Raw genomic sequence first — 25,958 nt, 5'->3', positions numbered from 1 at the left:
CCCACCTGACCACCTTCCACATGTAAGTGGGACTCCAGACAGTCACAACCAGAACTGGTAAGGAGGAAAGACCCGACACTGGCTCTGCCCATGGGCCAAGGGGGCAGGAACTGAGTCCACTCGAGCAGACAGGCTATTTTTGGATGGGGGGACATCTGGTCACCATTCACCCTACAAGGTAGTCAACAGAACAGCTGGGTGGGTCCCAATTCATCCCAAGGGAATGCCCCCTTCATCCCAAGGGAATTCCCCCTTCATCCCAAGGGAATTCCCTGCCCACCACCAGAATTTAGAAATCCAGACAGGATGTCAACACCAGGAAGAGCTATCATTGGCTAACTGGGCCCCTGAGCTAGGGAGAGACTGTGGTGTTGATAATAATAAGCAACGATGATAATAAGAGCGATGATGATGATGACAGCTGGTATCATGTGTTAACTCATTTAATCCTCACAGCAATTCTAGGAGGTAGATGCTGTCCTTAACCTCATTTTACTGATGAGGAAACAGAAACCCAGAGAGGCTGTGTAACTTACCCAAGGTTACCTAGCAGGTTAGTGACAATACCACTAACTACCCTCTCACCTACTGCCTAACCCTGCCTTTCAACACCTGGGCAGCTCTTAGCAGTTTTACAGGCTTTCTTAAACCTTTGTTCATTGGCCACAGATCTGGGAAGTGAGTAGGGCAGGGAAATGTTCTCCCCTTCTACAGATGAGGAGAAAAAAGTAGAATAATGGGCAGACTGAGGGCCCAGGAGATCAAGAAATAAGAGCAGGGTGAGTCAGGCAGAGTTTGTGGAAGGCCTGGAGCTGGGCCAGGTAGACAGAACGAGGCACAGTGGCTCAGTGTGGAGCCCAACAGTGGGCTAGGGAGGCTGAATGGCTGCCGCCTCTATTCTAGATGAAGGTGGGAGCTGAGTATTTACGAGGGGTTCCCAAGGCTCCAGCTGTGGCGGGGAGACACCAGCAGTGCCAGAGTCAACAGACTCTGGAAGTGGGGATGCCTGTCCTACTGGACTGTTTAAACAAGGTAAACCTGTGCAGTCTGATGTGTCTAGCTGATAGTTTGCTCTCATGGCTCTTACCTGCCTTCCTTCTATTCTGTAATAAGCACTGCTGCTATCAATGGCTCTGTGCATAGAACCCTAGCACATTCCAGACTTTCCAAGGCTATGGTTCTCAAACTGAGGAGTCCCAGGGTGCTGCAGAAGTGCCTTTCTGTGTAGATAAGGAAACAGAGCCTGGAAAGGTGCTATCCAGGGCCCAGGGTCACCCAGATTGTCCAAGGCAAGGCCCACATAGGCTGTTCCTGTGTCTCCCTCCGGGGTGTGCTGAGATTTCTCTCAGAACCTTTTCTGGCAGGTGCCTACTTTTCTTCTTTTATTTTAGGGTTGGCCTGTCCCTCTGTTGCTATGGTAACAGAACCCTTTGATCTGTCCACCCACAGCCCTGTTTATTGTCGTTTTTCTACAAACAGCACCAAGCCGTTGGTTTCTCTCAGACCCTCCTCTGTCAGACACAACAGGGTAGTTGAACAGTGTGCCCAGGGCCTGAGGTACCCTAAAGTCTCCTTCAAGGGGCTGTTTTGTCCAGGATCTCCAAACAGAAAGCCTAGGCTTGGGGGAGAGATGATGAAGGACCTTTGTGGCCCATCCCTCCCTCCCACTTACCTACTTCAGACACCCTGTGTGCTCCGGACTCTGAGCACCTGAGGATTCCAGGTATGGGCCTTGTAATATGGTACACATCCTAGCCTTTGCTCATGCTGTGTCCCCTTCCAGAATCTTCTCTGCCAAGTATATGACTTCAGCTTCAGCACCAGTGTTACCTCCTATGGAGAGGTGTCCCTGTGTTCACTGGCTCCGCTGGAGTCGAGAACCTTCTCTACCTCACTTCCTCCCCCAGCATCCCAAACATTCCCCAGTCAGGAGTCCCAGCAAGCAACTTCTCCAGGACAGGGCCATGTCTCAGCCAGCCTCCACACAGCCCACCCAGCAAGCACGCCACGGCCGGCATCTTCCATGGGAAGACACAGGTAGCCATGGCAGCTACAGCCTCATGGCAGCCTGCAGGCAAATCAGGGAGCAGACTAAACCTGCAGACGAATAACCCTATCACTTCAGATCACTGTCGACTCTGAAAGCAGTGAGAAGGAAATAAACAGAACCCAGGGCTTGAGAATAACAGGAAGGACCCATGGAAGCAATTCACCCTGAGAGAGCATACTCAAGGGTCCTTGGAATGCAAGTACCCTAGAGGCCTACTGGGGGCAGCCCAGTCCCCCATCCTTATTCATTTCTGTGCCATAAATATTGATTGATTGATTTTATTTTATTTTTATTTTTTGGAGACAGAGTCTCACTCTATCACCTAGGCTGGAGTGCAGTGGCATGATCTTGGCTCACTGCTCAACCTCCATCTCCTGGATTCAAGTGATTCTCATGCCTCAGCCTCCCAAGTAGCTGGGACTACAGGTGTGCACCACCATGCCTGACTAAATTTTGTATTCTTAGTAGAGATAAGCTTTCACCGTGTTGTCCAGGCTGGTCTCAAACTCCTAGCCTCAAGTGATCCACCTGCCTCGGCCTCCCAAAGTGCTGGGATTACAGGTGTGAGCCACCTCGCCCAGCCATTTATATGTCATAAGTATTTCTGTAGCACTTGTCATGTGCCAGGTACTGTTCTAAATGCTTTACAAATATGAACTCATTTAATTTAATCTTTATAATAATCCTGTGAGGTAGGAGATATTTTTGCCCCCATTTTATAGATGAGGAAACTGAGACATAGAGACCTTCAGTGACTGGCCCAGGTCACTCAGCCAGTGAGTGGCAGAGCCTGGATTCCACCCCAGGTGGTCTGCTTTCAACCATGTTGCCACCCAACTCCACATACAGGTGGAAAGGGTCCCTGAGGCAGGGGATGGAGGTCCTGACTTCTGGTTTCACCGCCTCTTTCCTCTTTCAGGGGCTACACACAGCCCCTCTCAGGGCAGGCTGACTGTGTGGCTGTAGTCCTGGAGCCTGACTCCATGACGCCCCTGCCACTGCCAAGTCTCCAGCTATGGCTCAGCACCCCACAGCCTCCTCATGCCCCAAAGTGATTCCAGCCTCACTCTCACCTTTTTCACCAGCTATGCATCAGGCCCTGTGAGGGACTCCAGAGAGACAAAAGTGAATGAGATGTGGCCCTTCCTTCAAGGACCCCTTAGAGCAGTTAGGAAGACAGACAAGTCAGTGGCTAATTCACAACCCTCATGGTACAGGGTGCTGTGGAGCCCGAGGAGGGACGCCAGTCTGGCCTCATAGGGTCAAAGAAGACTTTTCAGCTGAAAGCCAAGGAGGCCTGAGCTGGTGTGGGAGCACTCAGGCAGAGGCCGCTGCATTTAGAGAGCAGGCAGTGTGTCCAGTGAACCAAGTGCTGAGAGGACACAGGCAGCGAACACAACACACAGTGCTACTCCAGTGTACATTGGCACAACCACTTGGAAAACTATTTGACATGAGTCATGTCAAAGATGCACATGCCCCACAGCCCAGCTATTCCACTAGGACACATCCCTAGGGAAAGTCTCACACATATGCCCAAGGAGACCCAAGCCTGGGTGTTCACAGCAGCACTGTTTGTAACAGCCAAAAACTGATAGCATCCTAAATGGCCCGCAGGAACAGAATGGATACGTGCATTATGGTATTTTCAAAGAAAGGAAGGCTATACGGCTGTGGGAATGAATGAGCCACAGCCATGCACATCAGTTTGGAGGCATCTCAACAACACAGCAATGAGCAAAAACAGCAAGTCACGCATGAATACCCAAAACAGGCTTTCACACGCTTCAAGTTCAAACACTGGAGAAACTGAGCAGAATATTGTTTAAGGATACATACATAGGTAGCAAAACCATTTTTTAAAAAAAGAAGAAGGCAATTGTTAACACAGAATTCAAGATTGTGGTTACTTCTTGGTGGGCAGGGTAGGAGGATATGATTGAGACAGGCACACAGGTCCTGTAAGGTTCTGGCGATTCTGTTCTTCAAATTGTACATACACATTATATCTCCTCTTCAGAAAGTAGGATGTGGGGTTTTTTTTGTTGTTGTTTTTTGTTTGTTTGTCTGTTTTGTTTTGTTTTGAGACAGGATCTCACTCTGTTGCCCAGACTGGAGTGCAATGGCAAGATCACGGCTCACTGCACCTCCCCTGGCTCAGGTGATCCCCCAGCCTCAGCCCCCCGAGTAGCTGGGACTACAAGCATGCGCCACCACACCCCATTAATTTTTGTATTTTTCGTAAAGACAGAGTTTCCTCATGTTGCCTAGACTGGTCTCCAATTCCTGGGCTCAAATATTCCACCTGCCCTGGCCTCCCAAAGTGCCGTGATGACAGGAATGAGCCACCATGCCCAGCAGATGTATTTAATTTTTTAAATTTTATTTATACTTACTTAATAGACTTTATTTCTTAGAGTAGTTTTAGGTTTACAGAAAAAGTTAACAGAAGTACAAAGAGTTCTCATGTACCCTCCACCCACCCCCACAATTTCCTGTTATTAATATCTTGCATTGTCTGGTACATTTTTTCAAATGATGAACCAATGTTGATACACTATCCTTCACCACAGTCCATAGTTTACATTAGGGTTCACTGTTCTACGGGCTTTGCCAAATGCATGTCATGTAGTCACCATTACAATATCATACAGAGTAGATTCACTGTTCTAAATATCCTCTGTGCTTTACTAATCCTTGACAACCACGGATCCATAGTTTTTCCTTTTCCAGAATGTCATATAGTTAGAATCATAGAGTATGTAGCCTTTTTAGACTGGCTTCTTTCATTTAGTAATATGCATTTAAGGTTCCTACATATATTTTTGTGGCTTGATAGCTCATTTCTTTTTATCAGTGAATAATATCCTATTTCCTGGTAGCTCATTTCTTTTTATCACTGAATAATGTCCTATTTCCTGGATGTACCACAGATTGTTTATTCATTCACCCACCGAAGGGCATCTTAGTTGCTTCCAAGTTTTGGCAATTATACATAAGGCTGCTACAAACGTTCATGTGTGAGTTTTTGTGTGGACATAAATTTTCAATTCATTTGGATAAATACCTAGGAGTGCAAGTTATGATTATATGGTAAGAGGATGTTTAGTTTTGTAAGAAACTACCAAACTGTCTTCCAAAGTGACTATACCATTTTGCAAACCCACGAGCAATGAATGGGAGTTCCTGTTGCTCCACATCCTTGCCTGCATTTGGTGTCATCAGTGTTTTGGATTTTAGCCATTCTAATAGGTGTGTGCTTGTATCTCATTGTTATAATTTGCAATTCCCCAGTGACATATGATGTTGAGCATCTTTTCATATGCTTATTTGCCATCTAGTGAAAAGACTGTTCAGATCTTTTGTGCACTTTTTAAATAGGTTGTTTTCTTATTGTTGAATTGTAAGAGGTCCTTGTATATTTTGGATGCAAGTCCTTTATTAGATATGTGTTTCATAAATATTTTCTCTCAGTTTGTCTTATTCTCTTACATTGTCTTTTTCAGAGCAGGAGTTTTAAATTTTAATGAAATCGAGCTTATTACTTTTTTCTTTCATGGATCATACTTTTGATGTATCAAAACACTCATTGCCAAACACAAAGTTACCTTGATTTTTTTCTGTTATGTTTGATGGTTTTACATTTAACATTTAGGCCTGTGACCCATTTTGAGTAAAATTTTGTGAAAGGTGTAAGGTCTATGTCTAGACTCCTTTTGCGTGTTGTCCAGTTGTTCCAGCACTGTTTGCTGAAAAGACGATCTTTTCTCCATTGTATTACCTTTGCATCTTTGTGATAGATCAGTTGACTGTGTTTGTGTGGGTGTATTTCTGAGCTCCCTGTTCCATTACATTGATCTGTCTATTATTTCATCAATCCCACACTATGTTGGTTAGCATAGCTTTATAGTAAGTCTTGAAGTCAGGGAATGTCACTTCTCCAACTTTGTTCTTTAATGTTGTGTGAGATCTTCTGGGTCTTTTGCCACTCATGTAAACTTTGGAATTAGTTTGTTGATATCCACAAAATAAGCTGCTGGGATTTTTATTGGGATTACACTGAATGTATAGATCAAGTTGGGAAGTACTGACATCTTACCAATATTGAGTTTTCTGATCTATGAATGTGAAATATTTCTCCATTTATTTAGATCTTTTTAAATTTTCTTTCATTAGAGTATTGTGGATTTCCTCACGTAGATGTTTTACCTAATTTGTTAGATTTATACCTATTTCATTTCATTTGGGTGCTAATGTAAATGGGATTGCTTTTTTAATTTCAAATTTCAATTGCTCATTTCTGGTCCAGGCATACCTCACTTTATTGCACTTTGCAGATTTTACATTTTTTTACAAATTGAAATTTATGGCAACCTTACATTGAGCAAATCTATAAGCACCATTTTTTCTGATAGCGTTTACTCACTTTGTGTCTCAGTGTCACATGTTGATAATTTTCATAACATTTCAATCTTTTTATTATCATTATATCTATTATGGTGATCTGTGATCAGTGATCATTCCTGTTACTATTGTAATTGTTTTGGGGTACCACAAACCATGCCCAGATAAGAGGGCAGACTTTATTGGTTAAGTGTTCTGTGCGTTCTGACTGCTCTACCCACTGTTCCTCCATCTCTCTTCCTCTCCTTGCCCTATTCTCTAAGACACAACAATATTGAAATTAGGTCAGTTAATAACCCTGCAGTTGTCTCTAAGTGTTCAAGTAAGAGAAAGAGTCACACGTCTCTCACTTCAAACCAAAATCTTGAAATGATTAAGCTTAGTGAGGAAGGCAGGTTGAAGGCAGGTTGAAAGCAGAGATAGGCCAAAAGCTAGGCCGACTGCACTCAACAGTCAGGTTTTGAATGCAAAGGAAAAATTCTTGAAGGGAATTAAAAGTGCTGTTTCAGTGAACACATGAATGATAAGAAAGCAAAACAGCCTTATGGCTGATATGGAGAATATTTGAGTGATCTGGATAAAAGATCAAACCAGCCACAACATTCCCTTAAGTCAAAGCCTGATCAAATCTCAGTGAACTAGATCTCTTCAATTCCATGAAGGCTGACAGAGGTGAGGAAGTTGCAGAAGAAAAATTAAAAGCTAACAGAGGCTGGTTCATGAGATTTAAAAGGAAAGAAATCATCTCTATAACATAAAAGGGCAAGATGAAGCAGCAAGTGCTGATACAGAAGCTACAGAAAGTTATCTAGAAGATATAGCTGAGATCTTTGATGAAAGTGGCTACACTAAACAACACATTTTCAATGGAGAGGAAACAGGCTTATGTTGGAAGAAGATGCCATCTAGGTCTTTCATAGCCACAGAAGAGAAGTCAATGCCTGGCTTCAAAGTTTCAGAGGAAAGGCTGACTCTCTTGTTAAGAGCCAAGGCAGCTAGTAACTTTAAGTTGAAGCCAGTGCCCATTTCCCATTTCAAAAATCCTAGGGCCCTGAGGAATTGTGCTAAATCTACTCTGCCTGTGCTTTATAAATGGAACAACAAAGCCTGGATGACAGCACATCTGTTACAGCGTGGTTTCCTGAATAATTGTAAGTCTACTTTTGAGACTTACTGTTCAGAAATAAATTCATTAATTATTCTTTTCAAAATATTATTGCTCATTGACAATGTACCTGGTGTATTAGTCTGTTCCCACACTGCTATGAAGAAATACCCGAGACTGGGTAATTTATAAAAGAAAGAGGTTTAATTGACTCACACTTCTGCATTGCTGGGAAGGCCTCAGGAAACTTTCAATCATAGCAGAAGGCAAAAGAGAAGCAGGCACCTTCTTCACAGGGTGGCGAGATGGAGTGAGTGCAAGAAGGGGAAATGCCAGACGCTTATAAAATTATTAGATCTCGTGAGAATTTACTATCATGAGAACAGCATGGGGGAATTCCGCCACCCCCCCGACCATGATCCAATTACCTCCACCTGGTCCCACCCTTCACATGTGGGGATTATCGGGATTACCATTCAAGGTGAGATTTGGGTGGAGACACAGCCAAACCATATCACCTGATTACCCAAGAGCTCTGATGGAGATGTAAAAGAAGATGAATGTTGTTTTCATGCCTGTTAACACAATATCCATTCTGCAGTCCGTGGATCAAGGAATAATTTTGACTTTCAAGTCTTATTATTTAAGAAATACATCTCATAAGACTATAGGTGCCATAGATAGAGATTTCTCTGATGGATCTGGGCAAAGTACACTGAAAACCTTCCGGAAAGGATTCACCATTCTAGATGCCATTAAGAACATCTGAGATTCGTGGGAGGAGGTCAAAATGTCAACATTAACAGGAGTTTGGAAGAAGTTTATTCCAACTTTCATGGATGACTTTCAGGGTTTCAAGACCTCAGTGGAGGAAGTAACTGCAGATCTGGTGGAAATAGCAAGATAATTCGAATTAGAAGTGGAGCCTAAAGATGTGACTGGATTGCTGCAATCTCATGATAAAACTTTAACAAGATACACCACATAGAGCATCTAAGAGAGATCAGGATCAGCTCAGAGCCAGGAGGGACTCTCCACAGTGGGGAAAATAGATCTTTAGTGGTCTGCATTCCCATCACAGATGCCTGAAATACTAGCCAAGGAGAGCTCCTTAGTACTCACAGGCCATTAGCTTAGTATAGGGAGCTGCCTGGAGTCCATACAACTGCATTTTCCAGAGGATTTCACTCTGGTTCCCATTCACTCACCCCCCTAAAACCCAAGCTGCTGCATCAGGACACCATTTTGAGAGCCCAGCACCCACCAGCATATATCCTGCTCTAGGGCCCAAAAGCCCCTGCATCTATACATACTGAAGCCCAACTGACATTCCCCCACATCCACCCAGAGGGCTGCAGCATTATGACACCAGCCATAACTTGCGGCACAGCCGGGTCCCCAGGACTCTAGCCCACACAGTGTCCTATGCCCCAGAGAACATCAATGTACCACACCAGGAAGGCTACCCCCAGGACAAAGGGACCCAAAGCATGCTCTCCCCAGAACCTGAGAATTGCCTGCCTGGGGATGCTGAAAACCCCTCCCCCTCCAGCAGCAGGACCCTCATGCACCTGCAGACACCTTCAGGGATCTTGAGGACCAGTCTGTCCCACTCACCATAACCAGCATCCATGCACACCATCCATGGACCTGAGGACAGGTCCACCCTGCCTGCTGCCATCACCACCCACATGTGCTATCTGGGAATCTGAGTATTAGTCCACCCTGCCCATGACTGGCATCCATGAGCACTTCATAGGGGCCCTAGGGCTGGCCTTCCCAGCCCTCCAGCACCACCCACCCAACCATTATCACTACCTGGTGGCCTTAGGACTGACCAGCCACCTCTTCTGCCACCAGAGGTGGCTATGCATGCTGCCTAAGGGCCCAAGGACCATTCCACCTAGGCCCACCATTGACACTGCTGATGTCCACACACAATACCTGGGGACCTGAGGACTGGCACACCCAGTACACAACTGCCACCACCAGTGCCCCTACATGCCACCCAGGGGCCAGCCCCTGGACCAGCTTGCCTGGTGTCCTTATCTCCAGTAAAGCCTCAACGTAGCCTGCACTAATAATTACAGCCTAAGCTACTGAGAAATTCACAGCCATCACAGATGTTGATTACAGCCAAAGAAATCATACAGAGACTACACTACTAAGCCCATTCAGAATCAAAGCCAAAGTACCCTACCCAGCCAACACTATAGACACATGTACAGGAAAAATTATTTCCCCATGAAAGTCAATCCCTAAAATTGGAAGAAGCAGCTGTTATACCAGATGCACAGATATCAGTGTAAGGATACAAGAAATTTGAAAAAGCAAAGAAACATGATACCTCCAAAGGAACACAATAATTCTCCAATAACATATTCCAAAGAAAGGAAATCTATGAAATGCCAGAAAAGAAATTCAAAATGATGATCTTAAGGAAATTCAGTGAGATACAAGACAACACAGATGGACAAACACAAAGAAGTTGGGAAAACTATTTGAGATCTGAATGTGAAATTCAGCACAGAGATAGATATTATTAAGAAAGGAACCAGACAGAAATCCTAGAACTGAAGAATTCAATGAATGAAATTAAAAAACACAATTGAGAGCTTCAAAAATAGACTAGATCAAGCAAAAGAAAGAATTTCTAAATTTGAATAAAGCCATTTCCCAGATAAGCAAAAACAGGAAATTCATCATCACTAGACCATCCCTACAAGAAATGGTTAAGGGATTCCTACATCTGGAAGTGAAAGGATGGTATCTGCCTTCATGAAAACACACAAAAGTATAAAACTCACTGGTAGAGAAGAGACACAAATAAGAAAGAGAAAGAAATGAGATGTTAGCACCATTGAAAACCACCAAAAGACAAAGGTAAATAATAAAAGAGGAATAAAGGAACAAAGGATATACAACACAATCAGAAAACAATTAACAAAATGACAGGAGTAAATCTGCACTTATCAATAACAACATTGAATGTAAATGGTTTAAATACCTCAATTAAAAGACATAGACTGGAGAATGGATTTTTTTTAAAAAGCCAACTATAAGCTGCCTACAAGAATCTCACTTTTCCTGAAAAAGATACAAATAGACTGAAAGTGAAGGAATGGATAACAAAATTCCACACAAATGGAAACCAAAAGCATGCAGAATTAGCTATACAAATATCAAACAAAATATACTTTAAGTCAGAAACACAAAAAGGGACAAAGGAGAACATGACATAATGATAAAGGGATCGATTCATCAAGCAGATATAACAATTGTGAATATGCACCCAATGCCAGAGCACCCAGATATATAAAAAAAATTATTAAAGCTAAAGAAAGAGGTAGACCCCAATATAATAATAGTTGGGGATGCTAACACCCCACTTTTTAGCATTGGACAGATAATCTAGACAGAAACTCAACAAAGAAGTGTCAGAATTAATGTACATTGTAGACCAAATGGACCTAACAGACAGTTATAGAACGTTTCATCCAATGGCTACAGAATACACGTTTTTCTCACCAACACATGGAACATTCTCCAGGACAGACCATATGTTAGGCCACAAAACAAGTCTCAACAAATTTTTTTAAATCGAAATCATATCAATCATCTCTCAAATCACAGTGGAATAAAATTAGAAATCAATAACAAAAGGAACCTTGGAAACTGTACAGAAACATGGAAATTAAACAACATACTCTGAAACAACCATTAGGTCAATGAAGAAATTAAGAAAGGAATTTGAATATTTCTTAAAACAAATAAAAATGAAAACACAACATACCAAAACCTATGATACAGCAAAAGCAGTGCAAAGAGGGAACGTATAGCAATAAACACTCACATCAAAAAAGTAGAAAAATTTCAAATAACCTAATGATGCACCTCAAGGGACCAGAAAATCAAGAACAAAATAAATTCAAAATTAATAGAAGGAAAGAAATAAATATCAGAGCAGGATTAAATGAAATAGAGACTAAAAAAATACAAAGGATGAAGAAAATGAGAACTTGTGGGGTTTTTTTTGAGAAGATAAAATCAATAAACCACTAGCTAGACTAAACAAGAAAAAAAAGATGAAAATAAAGAAAATGAGAAACAAAAAGGAGACATAACAACTGATGCCACAGAAATACAGAGGATCACTAGAGACTATTATGAGCAACTATATCCAACAATATGGAAAACCTAAAGGAAATGGGTAAATTTTTGGACACATGTAACCTACCAAGACTGAATCGGAAAGGAATAGAAAACCTACACAGACCAATAATGAGTAACAGAATTGAATCCATACAAGAAGACTCCCAACAAAGAAAAGCCCAGGACAAAATGGCTTTATTGCTGAATTCTACCAAACTTTTAAAGAACTAACATAATTCTTCTCAAACTATTCCAAAAATTTGAAGAGGAGGAAATTCTTTCTTATTCATTCTACCAGACCAGAATTACCCTGATACCAAAACCAGACAAGGACACAATAAAAAAAGAAAACTGCAGACCAATATTCCTGATGAACATAGATTTAAAAATCTAGATGAAAAAATCTTCTCCGGGCACAGTGGCTCACGCCTGTAATCCCAGCACTTTGGGAGGCCAGGGCAGGTGGATCACGAGGTCAGGAGTTCGAGACCAGCCTGACCAACACGGTGAAACCCCATCTCTACCAAAAATACAAAAAAATTAGCCAGGCCTGGTGGTGCATGCCTGTAATCCCAGCTACTTGGGAGGCTGAGACAGGAGAATCGCTTGAACCCAGGAGGCGGAGGTTGCAATGAGCCGAGATCATGCCATTGCACTCCAGCCTGGGCAACTCTGTCTCAAACAAAAAAAAAAAAAAAAAAAAACTTCAACAAAATATTGGCAAACCAAATCCAACAACACATCAAAAAGATAATACACCATGACCAAATGGGATTTATCCTAGGGATGCAAGAATGATTCAACATAAACAAATCAATAAATGTAATATATTGCATTAACAGAATGAAGGACAAAAACCATACTGTTATCTAAATAAATACAGAAAAGCATTTTATAAAATTCAACATCCCTTCATGATAAAAAAAATTCAACAAATTAGGCATAGAAGAAACATATTTCAACATACTAAAGGCCATCTATGACAGACCTACAGCTAATATCATACTGAATGGAGAAAGGCTGAAAGCCTTTCTTCTAAGAACTGGAACAAGACAAGGATGCTCACTCTCACTAGTCTTCTTTAACACAGTACTGGAAGTCCTAGCCAGAGCAATTACGCAAGAGAAAGAAATAAAGAGCATCCAAAAGGGAAAGGGGGGTGTCAAATTGTTCCTCTTTTCAGATGATATGATCTTATATATTTTATAAAAACCTAAAGACTCCACCAAAAGTACTCTTAGAACAGGTCAATAAATTCAGTAAAGTTGTAGGATAGAAAATCAAGATGTAAAAGTCAGTAGTATCTCTATACACCAATAACAAATTAGCTGAAAAAGAAATAAAGCAATTTAATTTATAATAGCTACAAAAAATGTCTAGGAATAAATTGACCAAGGAAGTGAAAGACCTCTACAATGAAAACTACAAAACGCCAATGAAAGAAATTGAAGAGAACACAAAGAAATGCAAAAACATCTCATGTTCGGGGATTAGAAGAATTAATATTGTTAAAATGACCATACTGCCCCAGGCAGTCCACAGATTCAATGTAATCCGTATCAAAAGGTCAATGACATTCTTCACAGAAATAGAAAAAACAATCTGAAAATTCATATGGAACCACAAAAGACCCTGAATAGCCAAGGCAATACTGAGCAAAAGATATAAAGCAGGAGGCATTCAACTACTTGACTGCAAAATATGCTACAAAGCTATAGTAACCAAAACAGATGATATTTGCATGAAAACAGACCATAGACCAACGGAACAGAATAGAAAGCCCCTAAATAAATCCACATATTTATAGCCAACTGATTTTTGACAAAGGTGTCAAGAACATATACTGGGGAAAGGACACCTTCTTTATAAATGATGCTGTGAAAACTGGATATTCATATACAGAAGAATGAAACTAGACCCCTGTATTAGTCTGTTCTCACACTGCTAATAAAGACACACCCAAGACTGGGTAAATTATAAAGGAAAGAGGTTTAATAGACTCACAGTTCCACATGGTTGCAGAGGCTTCACAATCATGATGGAAGGAAAAGGAGAATCAAAGGCACATCTTAAATGGTGGCAGGCAAGAGAGCTTGCGCAGGGGAACTCCTATTTATGAAACCATCAGGTCTCGTGAGACTATCACAAGAACGGTATGGGGGAAATTGCCCCCATGATTCAATTATCTCCACCTGGCCCCACCCTTGACACGTGGGGATTATTACAATTCAAGGTGAGATTTGGGTGGGGACACAGAACCAAACCATATCAACCCCTATTTCTCACCATACACAAAAATCAACTCAAAATGGATTAAAGACTTAAATGTAAGCCCTGAATATATAGAACTACTAGAATAAAATATAGGGGAAATGCTTCAAAACATTGGTTTAAGCAAAGATTTTATGGCTACAACTTTAAAAGGACAGACAACAAAAGCAAAAATAGATAAATTGGACTATATGAAACGAAAAGACCTCTGCATAGCAAAGGAAACAATCAACAGAGTGAGGAGACAACCTGTAAAATGAGAGAAAATAGTCGTAAACTATTTATCCAACAAGGGACTAATGTCCAGAATATACAAGGAACTCAACAGGAAAAAAATGAAATAATTTGATTAAAATGAAGACAAAGGATCAGAATAGATATTTCTCAAAAGAAGACATACAAATAGCCAACAAATACATGAAAAAGTGTTCACTATCACTAATTATCAAGGAAATGCAAATCAAAACCACAATGAGGTATCATCTCACCCCGGTTAGAATAAAAAAGTAACAAATGTTGACAAGGATGCAGAAAAAAGAGAATTCTTATACACTGTTGGTGGGAATGTAAATTAGTACAACAATTATGGAAAATAATGTGGGGATTTCTCAGGAAACTAAAAATAGAACTACCATATGATTCAGCAATCCCACTGCTGGGTGTTTATCCAAAGGAAAGGAAATAAATATATCAAAAGGATATTTGCACCCCTATATTTATTGCATTATTCACAGTTCCTAAGATATGGAATCAACCTCAATGTCCATCAACAGACAAATGGATAAAGAAAATGTGCTGTATATATACACAATGGGATACTATTTAACCATAAAAAAGAATGAAATCCTGTCCTTCACAACATGAATGAGCCTGGAGGATATTATGTTAAGTGAAATAAGTCAGGCACAGAAAGATAAATACCATGTGTTCTCACTCATATCTGGAAGCAGAAAAAAAAACTGAGCTCATGGAAGAAGAGGGTAGAACTGTGGGTACTGGAGGCTGGAAAGAGTAGAAGGTAGGGGAGTATGGGGAGAGGTTGGTTAACAAATACAAAGTTACAGCTAGACTGGAGGAATGAATTCCCATGTTCTGCAGCACTGTAGGATGAATACGGTTAACTATAATTTATTATATATTTTCACAAAGCTAGAAGAGAGGATTTTGGATGTTCACAACATAAAGAAATGATAAATGTTCAAGGTGATAGGAATGCGAATTATGCTGATTTAATTATTACACATTTTATACACACACAAAAATATCAGTCTGTATCCCATAAATATGTACAATTATTACATGTCAACTAAAAATAAAAGGAAAAAATAACTTTCATGAGTGAGGAGTTGCTTCTTATGGAAAAGCAAAGAAAGTGGTTTCTTGAGATGGAATCTACTCCTGATGAAGATGCTGTGAACATTGTTGAAATGACAACAAAGAACTTAGAATATTGCATAAACTTAGTTGATAAAGCAGCAGGGTTTGAGAGGATTGATTCCAATTTTGAAAGAAGTTCTACTGTGGGTAAAATGCTATCAAACAGCATTGCATGATACAACGAAATCATTTACGAAAAGAAGAATCAATCAATGCAGCAGACTCCGTTATTATCTTAAGAAATTGCCACAGCCACCCCAGCCTTCAGCAGAAACCACACGTGGGCCAGTCAGCTGCCATCAATAAGGAGGTAAAACCCTCCACTAACGAAAAGATTACCACTCACTGAAGGCTCAGATGATCATTAGCATTTTTAACAATAAAGTATTTTTAATTAAAGTATGTATATTGTTTGTTAGACATAATGCTACTGCACATTTAATAGACTCCTGTATAGTGTCAACATAAATTTTATGTACACTGGGAAACCAAAAATTTGTGTGGCTCACTGTATTGAGATATCCACTTTATTGCAGTGGTCTGGAATCTAACCTGCAATATCTTTGAGGTGTGCCTGTATAGGAAAGCAACTGATTTTTGTATATTAGCCTAATATCCTGAAACTTTGCTATAATTACCTATTAGTTCCAAGAGTTTTTGTGTTGATTCTTTGGGACTTTCTATATAGACGATCATGTCATTTGCAAACAGAGACAATTTTATTTCTTCCTTCCCAATCTGTATACTTCTTATTTCCTTTCTTGACTTACTGCATTAACTAGAACTTCTAGTACAATGTTGAATAGGAGTGGTGGGAGGGGACATACTTGCTTTGTTCTCAGTCTTGAGGAAAAGCATCTAGTTTTTCACCATTAAGTAGGTTAATGTATCTTTTCTTTTCTTAAAAAGTTAAAAAAAAAGCCACTATGAAATAGTTTTGAATAGTTTTGATGGCCAAAACTGAGGATGCCTTTGAGGAAATTAGAGGAAGGTCGAATGATGACTCAGGCAGAGCTAAGATTGTTAGGGATCTTGTGTGCTAAGAAGAAGAGTTTAAACTTCAAAATTAAAGATATCTCGTCAGGGGAGTGACATGATCAGCTTTGCCCTGGCTGCACAGTGAGAACAGATGGAGGGGCGAGGCTGGAGGCCCAGTGATAGCTGGATGTTTTTGCAGTAATTCAGGCAAAAGCTGATGGTGACCTAAGCCAGGGCAGTCACAGTGTGAACAGAGAAGGGTGTGGATTTGAGAGCTATGTAGGGAGCAGACATGATGAGACGTGGTGATTGACTGACTCTAAGGGGTAGTGATATGGGGGCAGGGAGTGCAATGCTGATTTCTGCCTGGGGTGCCTGGGGAACCTCTTCATTAAGGCAGGTGTGGAATGAGAATGGGCTTGGGAGGCAACATGGGGAATTCATTTCTGGCCATAAGTTTGAGTCACCTGAGGGCCTTCTAGGCAAAAGGGCTAAGAAGATGGGCTGCAGGGTCCCAGTGGACAGAAGAGTAGTTTGTCCAGTTGGTAGAGATTTGTGGGGAAGCAGCTAGTTAGCACATTGAGGATAGAGTCATGAGAGTGAGTGTAGTAAACCAGAGAAAGTGGGTGCAGTGAGAAGTGAAGAAGTCCCCATAGGAGCCCCAGGAATCACTGAGTGATTAAACAGCCATGCGCACAGGAGGACGAGCCAGGGAAGGAGAATTTTAAGCAGTGGGATACCAGGAGAGAGAACCATCACTGGTGAGGGGACAGGAGAGACAGCTGTCCCCAGGCAGATGGTCAAGAGAGAGCCATTCACAAATGGAAGAATTTGAAAAGGGAGAGTGAGGGCTCCAGAGACAAATGTCCCAGACTGAGGCAAGGACTGACAGGTGTCCCGTGAACTGGCCCTGTGCTCAGTGCTCCTGCATCCCATCTCAGCCTTTCCTCTTCTTTAGAGTCTGATGGGAAGATTGGCTGTTTCTGCATTTCAGATATAGCAGGTGTAGATAAACCTGCCAAATATGTTAAAAAGGTTTTTAAAATATGATTTGTATTCTTGGAAAAAAGGAAAATAGCTCTCTTTTTTGAGCACCTACTCTACTTGTGGTGACGGTGAGTAGGTGTTGGACATACGGATCTGAAGTTCAGGGAGAGGTGTGGGCTGGAGATGGGAACTCAGATGGGGTCAGCTTATGGATGGCAATGACAATCTTGGATGAGGGCACCAAGAGCAGTCAGAGTGATGGAGAAGAGAAGGGGACCAAGGACTCACCCTGGATCCTGCCCATGTTTGGAGGCTGGAAAGGTGGGGGAAATTGACAAAGAAGACCTAGCAGAAGCTCAGCAATAGGAAGAAAATCAGATGAGTTTGGTGTCTTGGAAACCAAATGAAGAAAGTGTTTCAAGGAGGAAGTTTTGATGAACTGCGTCAAATGCTGCTTTTAGATCAAGTAAGATTAGGACCACGAATTGACAGTATGTATGTGTGAGTATATGCACACACCTCCATATGGGATTTTTTTCTTTTTTTCTTTTTTTTATTTTGACAGAGTCTTGCTTTGTCACCCAGGCTGGAGTGCAGTGGTGCAATCTCGGCTCACTGCAAGCTCCACCTCCTGGGTTCACGACATTCTCCTGCCTCAGCCTCCTGAGTAGCTGGGACTACAGGCGTCCGCCACCATACCCGGCTAATTTTTGTATTTTTGGTAGACAAGGGATTTCACCATGTTGATCAGGCTGATCTCAAACTCCTGACCTCATGATCTGCCCGCCTCGGCCTCCCAAAGTGCTGGGATTACAGGTGTGAGCCACCGCGCCCGGCCAGGATTCTTTTCTTTTAAGGAAAATAATTTGAGATAATTTTCCCCAAAAGTAAACTCAGTACATACAGATGGTGTGATCCTAGGTGGAGGGTTGTTCATTTTTTCCCATGCCTTCCTTTCATAGCAAGCCACCATTTACACCTCCACCTGACCATTCTAAAATGGTCTTGAAATGGAGCGACATGGCAGACAGCACTCAAGGTCACTGAATATTGAACACCCAGGTGAGCCACAGAACCACAGGGCAGCCACTGTGGCAGGATCCTGAGGCTGCCTGCACACCCCAAAGTCTTCTCTCATCCTGGTCCCCACAGGATGCCAAGCAACGTATGTCAGGAATTCCCTACACTCTAGCTTCTGTGGCTTTCTGGCCATTTGAGCAGTAATCAAGTTAAGGGCCGTTTGGGACAAGGGATATTTCAGAACTTTCCTCCAGCTTCCGTAGTCTTACCATTCTTCTGTGGAAGCACACAGGGGATTTGGAATCATGGAACTACACTTGGCTTTGAGCCTGGTGGTTATACCAGTTATGTTTCTATGGAAACAGATATTGGAAGAGGCAAACACATAGAGTTTTAAATAATTTCAACTCTTACCTTCTATCTCCCTCTACAGCTGCTCTGGGGGAAAAAAAAGTCAATCCTAAAGCAGGCACTTTCAGGAAACAGCTGGTATCTTCATAAAGCCTGTCCAAGCCTGACTTCACGCTACTCATTTGAAAATAAAGAGACATTGTAATGGCCTGGGTGGGGGAAGTGCTGGAGACCAGGGTCTACCCTACCCAGTAGGCTGCTCACAGGTGGCCTGGTGGCCAAAGGCTTTGGATGCTAAGGGTCACACTCCAAGTGATGGATCCTCACTGCTGGAGCCATCAGCCCTGAACAGTGAGTGAGGCTGGTCTTGTCACACATAGTTATCCATGGTGCCCTGGATGGCCAGGCTGGGGCCCCAGCCAGATGCAGACCATGGTCCAGGCAGGGCAGTGGAACTCCACAGGGGCCGTTGGTTGGTCCATTACCCATGGGCTGCCTCCATTAGCCTGGCCAACTCCTCCTAGGGAGGGCCATGCCCCATCTAAAGTTCTAACCACATCATTCTCCTGTTTAAAATTTTCCCCAGCAGCTAAAGGATGAAGTCTGTACTCCTTAGCTCAGCTCAGGAGGCCTTTGATGATCTGGCTGGCTCGCCTCCCTAGCCTTATCTCTCACAACCCCCTTCCTTGTTCCTTGTGCTCAGCTACGCTGAGCTATTGTTACTCCTCCAAAGCATCCCACTCTCTTCCTCTATGCCTGCGCACCTTCTACCCAGAACACCCCCCTTTCCACCCCCAATGTGCCGTCTTCATATGTAAAATCCCTGCTTGACCTTTGAGAGGCAGCTTAGAAGCATCTCCCCCAGGGGCCTGTGGACCACATGGGCTGCCTGAATGGACACCTGTGTCCTGTGCTTCCATCTCACACTGTTCACCCTCATTCTGGTCACAGAACTGATCATTTTCTGTCTGTGTGCCGGTCCCCTCTTGTCTGTGACCTCCTCAAAGGCCATGGCCATCTGTGTGTCCCCAGCACCCACCACCAGTGCCTGGCTCAAAGTAAGTATTCAGTAAATATTTATTGACTAAATTATTCCCTCCACCTGGAGCTCTCCCCATGCCTCCATATGTCCAATTTCAACCCATCTGTCTGGGCCCGTTAAGCCGGCTTCTCGAAGAAATGTCTTTGCCGAGTTGCAATTTAATTTAATATTACACCCTCACCTTTTGTCAAGAGCCCACTTCTGGGGCTGAGGCTGCCAAGTGAAGCATGATTCAGCATCTACTACGAAGGATGTTGTTCAGTTTGTGTCCCCAAGATAAAGATCCACAGGTTAGGTCCTCGTGGAACTGAGTGCCAGGAAATGGGCTGTGCTCTCTCCGTGAACTTGTATCTACTTCCTTCCTTCCATCAGGCAATCGTAACTGGATAAGCCACTCTGTGTTCTTTTTAACCTTGGCTGCCAGAAAGTTGGAGCCAAATTCAACGCTCAGCCGCAATAACCATCTTATCTCAGGTTCCTGGAGGATTATCTCACCTTCTGATCATTCGTCTTTATTTTTAACTGTCCTGTTGTATTTAGGCTTTTAATGTGTGCTGTCTTGAGCCCTCTGGGAGAGGAGGCAAGGTGTAAATTCTAGATTAAGTTATTAAAACAAGAACTTCAGGTGAGATTTAATTGGAATGATATGCCAGAGAGACATTTTAAGGGTGTCCACAGCCACATGCCTTCTGGCATGGATCCTGGCCCAGCCTCGGCTCAGCTCTGCAGTCAGCATTGTGGGCACAGATGTGTTTGGGCCCAGTGTATGGACAGAATGGCTCTGCCAGCCACAGCCGCGATTCTGGAACATCTTGTGTGGAAAGGTGTGTTGGATTCACGAGAGATTGCAGTTGATTTCATCTTCCTTGTTGGCTTCCCTTATGTCTGTGGGCAGCACATGGGGCCAGCCAGAGGCCCATTAGGACACAACTCACAAAAGACAGAGCCACAGCACCAGGGCCAGCCCTGAAGCTGGAACTTCTCCATCTCTACCTGTCCAGGAACTCTTCAGGGCATGAGCTGTTTGCTAGAAATTCTCAAGTGTCATGAACAGAATGATTGGAAACTTGTGTGACATCCTGGCTTCTTCTGACCACTGTATTTGTCTTGTTAAAGCCATTTTTGTTCCTGAGCAAAAAGAGTCTTTAAATTTTTATTATTTTTAACCCAATGCCACACATCCATGTTGGCAGAAATACCGGCTGCAGTCCCCATGAAGACCTTCCCTCTTTTCTGTGGGTAAACTCCAATCAACCTACCTCTTGGTAGATGGTTCATCATCAGGGTGCTCCTTCAGCACTTATGGGGTACCCATTGTCTGCCATGCTCCCTTACGTACTGCATGTCTGATGAGCAAGATTAGGTATGTCCATAAAGGGTGGTGTTACCAGCTTGCTGCTGGTAGGTCTGTGGTTGATGCTATCAGAGAAACACACAGGCATGAGCCAGGCGTGGTGGCTTATGCCTGTAATTTCAACACTTTGGGAAGCCAAGGCAAGAGGATCACTTGAGCCTAGGAGTTCAAGACTAGCCTGGGCAACATGACGAGACCCCGTCTCAAAAAAAAAAAAAGAGAGAGAGAAACACACACACAGAATAGATTGTAAACAACAGCAACAGTACCCTCTTGATGACATTTGCCTCCAAACACTTGGTTTTAAGTTTAAGTTACTGTGCTGAGACACTGGACTTAATTTTCTAAAGTATGAACTAAGATTGAATCTGGGTTAATGTCTCTCAGAGGGCAAAGAAGTGAGAGAGAACACGCATTAGTCAGGGTCTGCTAGGTTTTGCTGCAGTAACAAAAAAAACCCTCACTGGATTAAAGCAATAAATGTTCTTTTTTCATCACAGCACTTGTCCACTGAGAACCAGCTTCAGCTTTCCCCACCATGGTGTCCTCCCCCAGGACACAGCTGGTGGCAAAGGGAAAGAGTGTGCAGCAAAGTGTGCACCAGCTTTGAGCTTCCACCCCAGAGTATCACATGTCACTTCTACCCATATCTCATTGCCCAGAATGCATCATATGTCCATGCCCGAGTTCAGTGAGCCAGGGAAGAGCAATCCTACTGTGTGCCCAGAAGGAAAGGGAGAACCAGGTATTGCTATTCAGCCATGATGACTATACTAGCATATTCCCCTGGCTTTTGGTTGCTGTACAAATACCACGCCATTCACTAGAACGTGAGCTCCATGAGAATACAGGGGGAGGGAGGGTTGTGTTTTATTCACTGCTGTATCCTCGACATCTGAAAAAGTACCTGGCACATAGTACATACTCAATAAATAATATTAGTTGAATAATTGAGGAAACACACCTTAGAGAAATCTTGTTAGATCTATGGGCTATTCTCTGAAAAATTTTGTACCTGTTCTGCAGACGCTACTGCCAAATCACATCCTAATCCATCACTTCTGTCTGTCTCCACTGCTGTGACTGGGGTCCACACCACCATCATCTCTTATCATCTGCCATTCCAGAGTTGGGGTGCAATGAGGCAAGGCTACAGGTGGTGCAAAATGAGCAAGTGGTTTGGTGAATAAAGAGCCTTTATTGTTGAAGCCACTGAGTTGTTTGTGGTGGTGGATGTAATCATAGCTTTCCAAGGCAGACTCCAGCTCATTGCTCCTTCCAAGTCATTCTCTGCATGGCTGACTGGCAGACAGAGGGATCTTTTTCTTTTTGTTTCTTTTTTTTTTGAGATATAATTCACATATCATAAAATTCAGTCTTTAAATGTATACCCTAGTGGTTTTTAGCCTATTCATAAAGCTGTGCAACTATCACCACTATCTTATTTGAAAAAAACTTTGTCACTCCAAAAAGAAACCTTCTTTCTTTTATCCATCACCCCTTCTTTTTCCCTTCCCTCCAGCCCCTAGCAACCACTCATCTATTTTCAGCCTTTATGGATTTGTCTATTCTGGACATTTCATGTCAATGGAATCAAACAATCTATGAACTTTTGTGCCTGGCTTCTTTCACTTAGCGTAATGTTTTCAAGGTTCCTTCACGTATCTGCACTTTATTTCTTTTTATGGCTAAGTAATATCCCCTTGTTTTAATATATTGCATTTTGTTTTTCCATTCAACATTTAATAGATATTTTGGTTGTTTCAGCTCTTGACTATTATGAATAATGCTAATATGAGCATTCATGCACAAATTTTTGTGTGAACATATGCTTTTAGTTCTCTTGGATATGTACCTGGGAGTGGAATTGCTGGGCTACATGGTAACCATGTTAACTCATGTTAACATTTTTAGGAACGGCCAATTTTTCACAGTAGCTGCACCATTTTACATTCCCACCAGCAATATATGAGGGTTCCAATTTCTCCACATTGCTGCCAATCCTTGTTATTTATCTGCCTTTTTGATTATAGCCATCTTAGTGAGTATAAAGGTTTCTGGTGGTTTTGATGAGAATGACTATCAAATAACTAATGACTAATGGTGCTGAGTGTCTTTTTACGTACTTATTGGCCATTTGTGTATCTTTGTTGGAGAAATGTCTATTCAGAGACTTTGCCCATTTTTAATTGAATTATTCATCTGTTTGTTGTGGAGTTGTAAGAGTTCTTTATATATTCTAGATACTAGGCCTTTGTCAGATATATAATTTACAAATATTTTCTCTCATTCTGTGAGTTGTCTTTGCATTTTCTCAATAATGTCCTCTGACACATGAAAAATTTTAATTTTGATAAAGTGCAATTTATATATTTTTTCTTTTATTATTTCTGCTTTAGGTATCATAGCTAAGAAACTATTGTCTGATCCAAGCTCATGAAGATTTACACTTATGTTTTCTTCTAAGAGTTTTATACTATTTGTTCTTACATTTAGGTATTTGATCCATTCTGAGTTAGTTTTTGTACATGGTATGAGGTAGTGATCCAAATTAATTATTTTGCACGTGGATATATAGTTGTGCAAGCACCACTTGTTTGTTTTGGTTTTTTCGAGACGGAGTTTCACTCTGTCACCCAGGCTGGAGTACAGTGGCACAATCTCGGCTCACTGCAAACTTCTCCCAGGTTCAAGCAATTCTCCTGCCTCAGCCTCCCAAGTAACTGGGATTACAGGCACCCACCACCATGCCTGGCTAATTTTTGTTTTTTTAGTAGAGACTAAAAAAATAGGCTCTTGGCCAGCCTGGTCTCAAACTCCTGACCTCAGCCTCCCAAAGTGCTGGGATTATAGGCGTGAGCTACCGCCCCTGGACACCACTTGTTGAAAAGAATATCCTTTCCCCATTGAATAGTCTTGTAACCCATGTTGAAAATCAACTGACCATGGATGTGTACTTGTATTTCTGGATTCTCAATTCTGTTCCACCAATTTATATGTCTATCCTTATGCCAACACCATGCTGACTTGATTATTGTAGCTTTGTGGCGATTAAAATTGGAAGTGTGAGTCTTCTGACTTTTTTCTTCTCTTGCAAGATTGTTTTAGCTATGCAGGGTCCCTTGAGATTCCATATGATTTATACAATCAGTTTTTTCATGTCTGTAAAAAAGGCTGTTGGGATTTTCATAAGCGTTGATTTGAGTTTGTAGATAATATGGGGAGTATTGCCATCTTAAGAATATTGTCTTCCAATTCATGAACATGGGCTATCTTTTCATTTATTTAGGTCTTCTTTAATTTCTTTCAGCAATTTTTTTTTCTTCCAAGATGGAGTCTCACTCTGTCACCCAGGCGGGAGTGCAATGGCACAATCTTGGCTCACTGCAACCTCCGCCTCCCGGGTTCAAGCGATTCTTGTGCCTCGGCCTCCTGAGTAGCTGAGGTTACAGGCACCCACCACCATGCCTGGCTAATTTTTGTATTTTTAGTAGAGACAGGGTTTCACTATGTTGTCCAGGCTGGTCTTCAACTCCTGACCTCAGGTAATCCACCTGCCTTGGCCTCCCAAAGTGCTGGGATTACAGGTGTGAGCCACTGAACCCAGCCTTCTTGGTGGATTCTTTAGAATTTTCTACCCATAAGATTATATAATTTGCAAATAGAGAGTTTTGCTTCTTTCATTCCAATTTGTATGCTTCATATTCCATTTTCCTGAATAGCCAAAAAATTCTCGGATAGACTTTCAACCTACTTATATCTTTGAATCAAAAGTGAGTCACATATACAACAAATATAGTCAGATCATGTTTTTTTTTAATTCATTCTGCCAATCTCTGCATTTCAATTGGAGTGTTTAATCCATTTTATGTAATTACTGGAAAGGCAGGATTTACATCTGCCATTCTGGAAGATACTTTTTTGTTTTTGAGACAGAGTCTCGCTCTGTCGCTCAGGCTGGAGTCAGTGGCGTGATCTCAGCTCACTGCAACCTCTGCCTCCTGGGTTCAAGCGATTCTCCTGCCTCAGCCTTCCGAGTAGCTGGGACTACAGGCACATGCCACCATGCCTGGCTAATTTTTGTATTTTTTAGTAGAGACGGGGTTTCACCATATTGGCCAGGCTGGTCTCAAACTCCTGACTTTGTGATCCACCCGCCTTAGCCTCCCAAAGTGCTGGGATTATAGGCATGAGCCACTGTGCCCAGCCAGATATCTTTTTTAAATGCACAATGTATCTTACTATTTTGCACTTAAAATTCTCCAATTTAAAATAAAAACCACACTTCTTACCTTGTTACAGGTCCTACACAATCCAGTCCCCACTCCATATCTGACTTCATCTAGTTCCTCTCCCTGGGCTCACCCCAGTCTTTAGCATGTGGGCCTTCTGTCTGGAGCTCTAACACTCCAACTTTATTCCCAACTTTGTGCCTTTGCATTCATGATTCTTCTGCCTGGAACGCTCTTCCTCCAAACCTTTTCATGTCGGACTCTTTCCTGTCATTCAGATCGAGCTTAAATGCCACCTCCCTGATCACCAGATCCTTAAATGTCCCCCAACATTCTTTCTCACCTCCCCTATTTCTCCATCACATTGCTTATTCCTCACTCTCTCATCTATATTCTATCATCCACTAGAATGTGAGCTCCATGAAACAGGGCCCTTAACTATCTTACTCAGAGCTCTTTCTCCATGGCCTCGCACAGGGCCAGACAGACACACAGCTCAATATATGTTGGTTGAATGGATGAGTGCATGAATGAACAAAGGAATGCGTGCATGAATGAATGGATGGATGGACAAGCTTCCCTGGCATGATTCTTGTCAGCACTGACAACAGCTGAGTAGGTGATGTGGTTGCTCA

General features: G+C 42.2%; 1 protein-coding gene across 2 annotated transcripts in view; it reads left to right on the top strand.

The window, feature by feature from the left end:
* The window catches only part of GABBR2 (gamma-aminobutyric acid type B receptor subunit 2), a 420,187-nt gene that overhangs the window by 348,713 nt on the left and 45,516 nt on the right, over positions 1-25,958 (top strand). The gene's annotated exons all lie outside the window — the stretch shown is intronic.

The sequence above is a fragment of the Gorilla gorilla genome, chromosome 13 (genome assembly GCF_029281585.2).
Source record: "Gorilla gorilla gorilla isolate KB3781 chromosome 13, NHGRI_mGorGor1-v2.1_pri, whole genome shotgun sequence".
NCBI classification, from domain to species: domain Eukaryota; kingdom Metazoa; phylum Chordata; class Mammalia; order Primates; family Hominidae; genus Gorilla; species Gorilla gorilla.
Note: the sequence above shows the minus strand (reverse complement) of the source record. Positions and strands in the feature narration are given on the sequence as shown.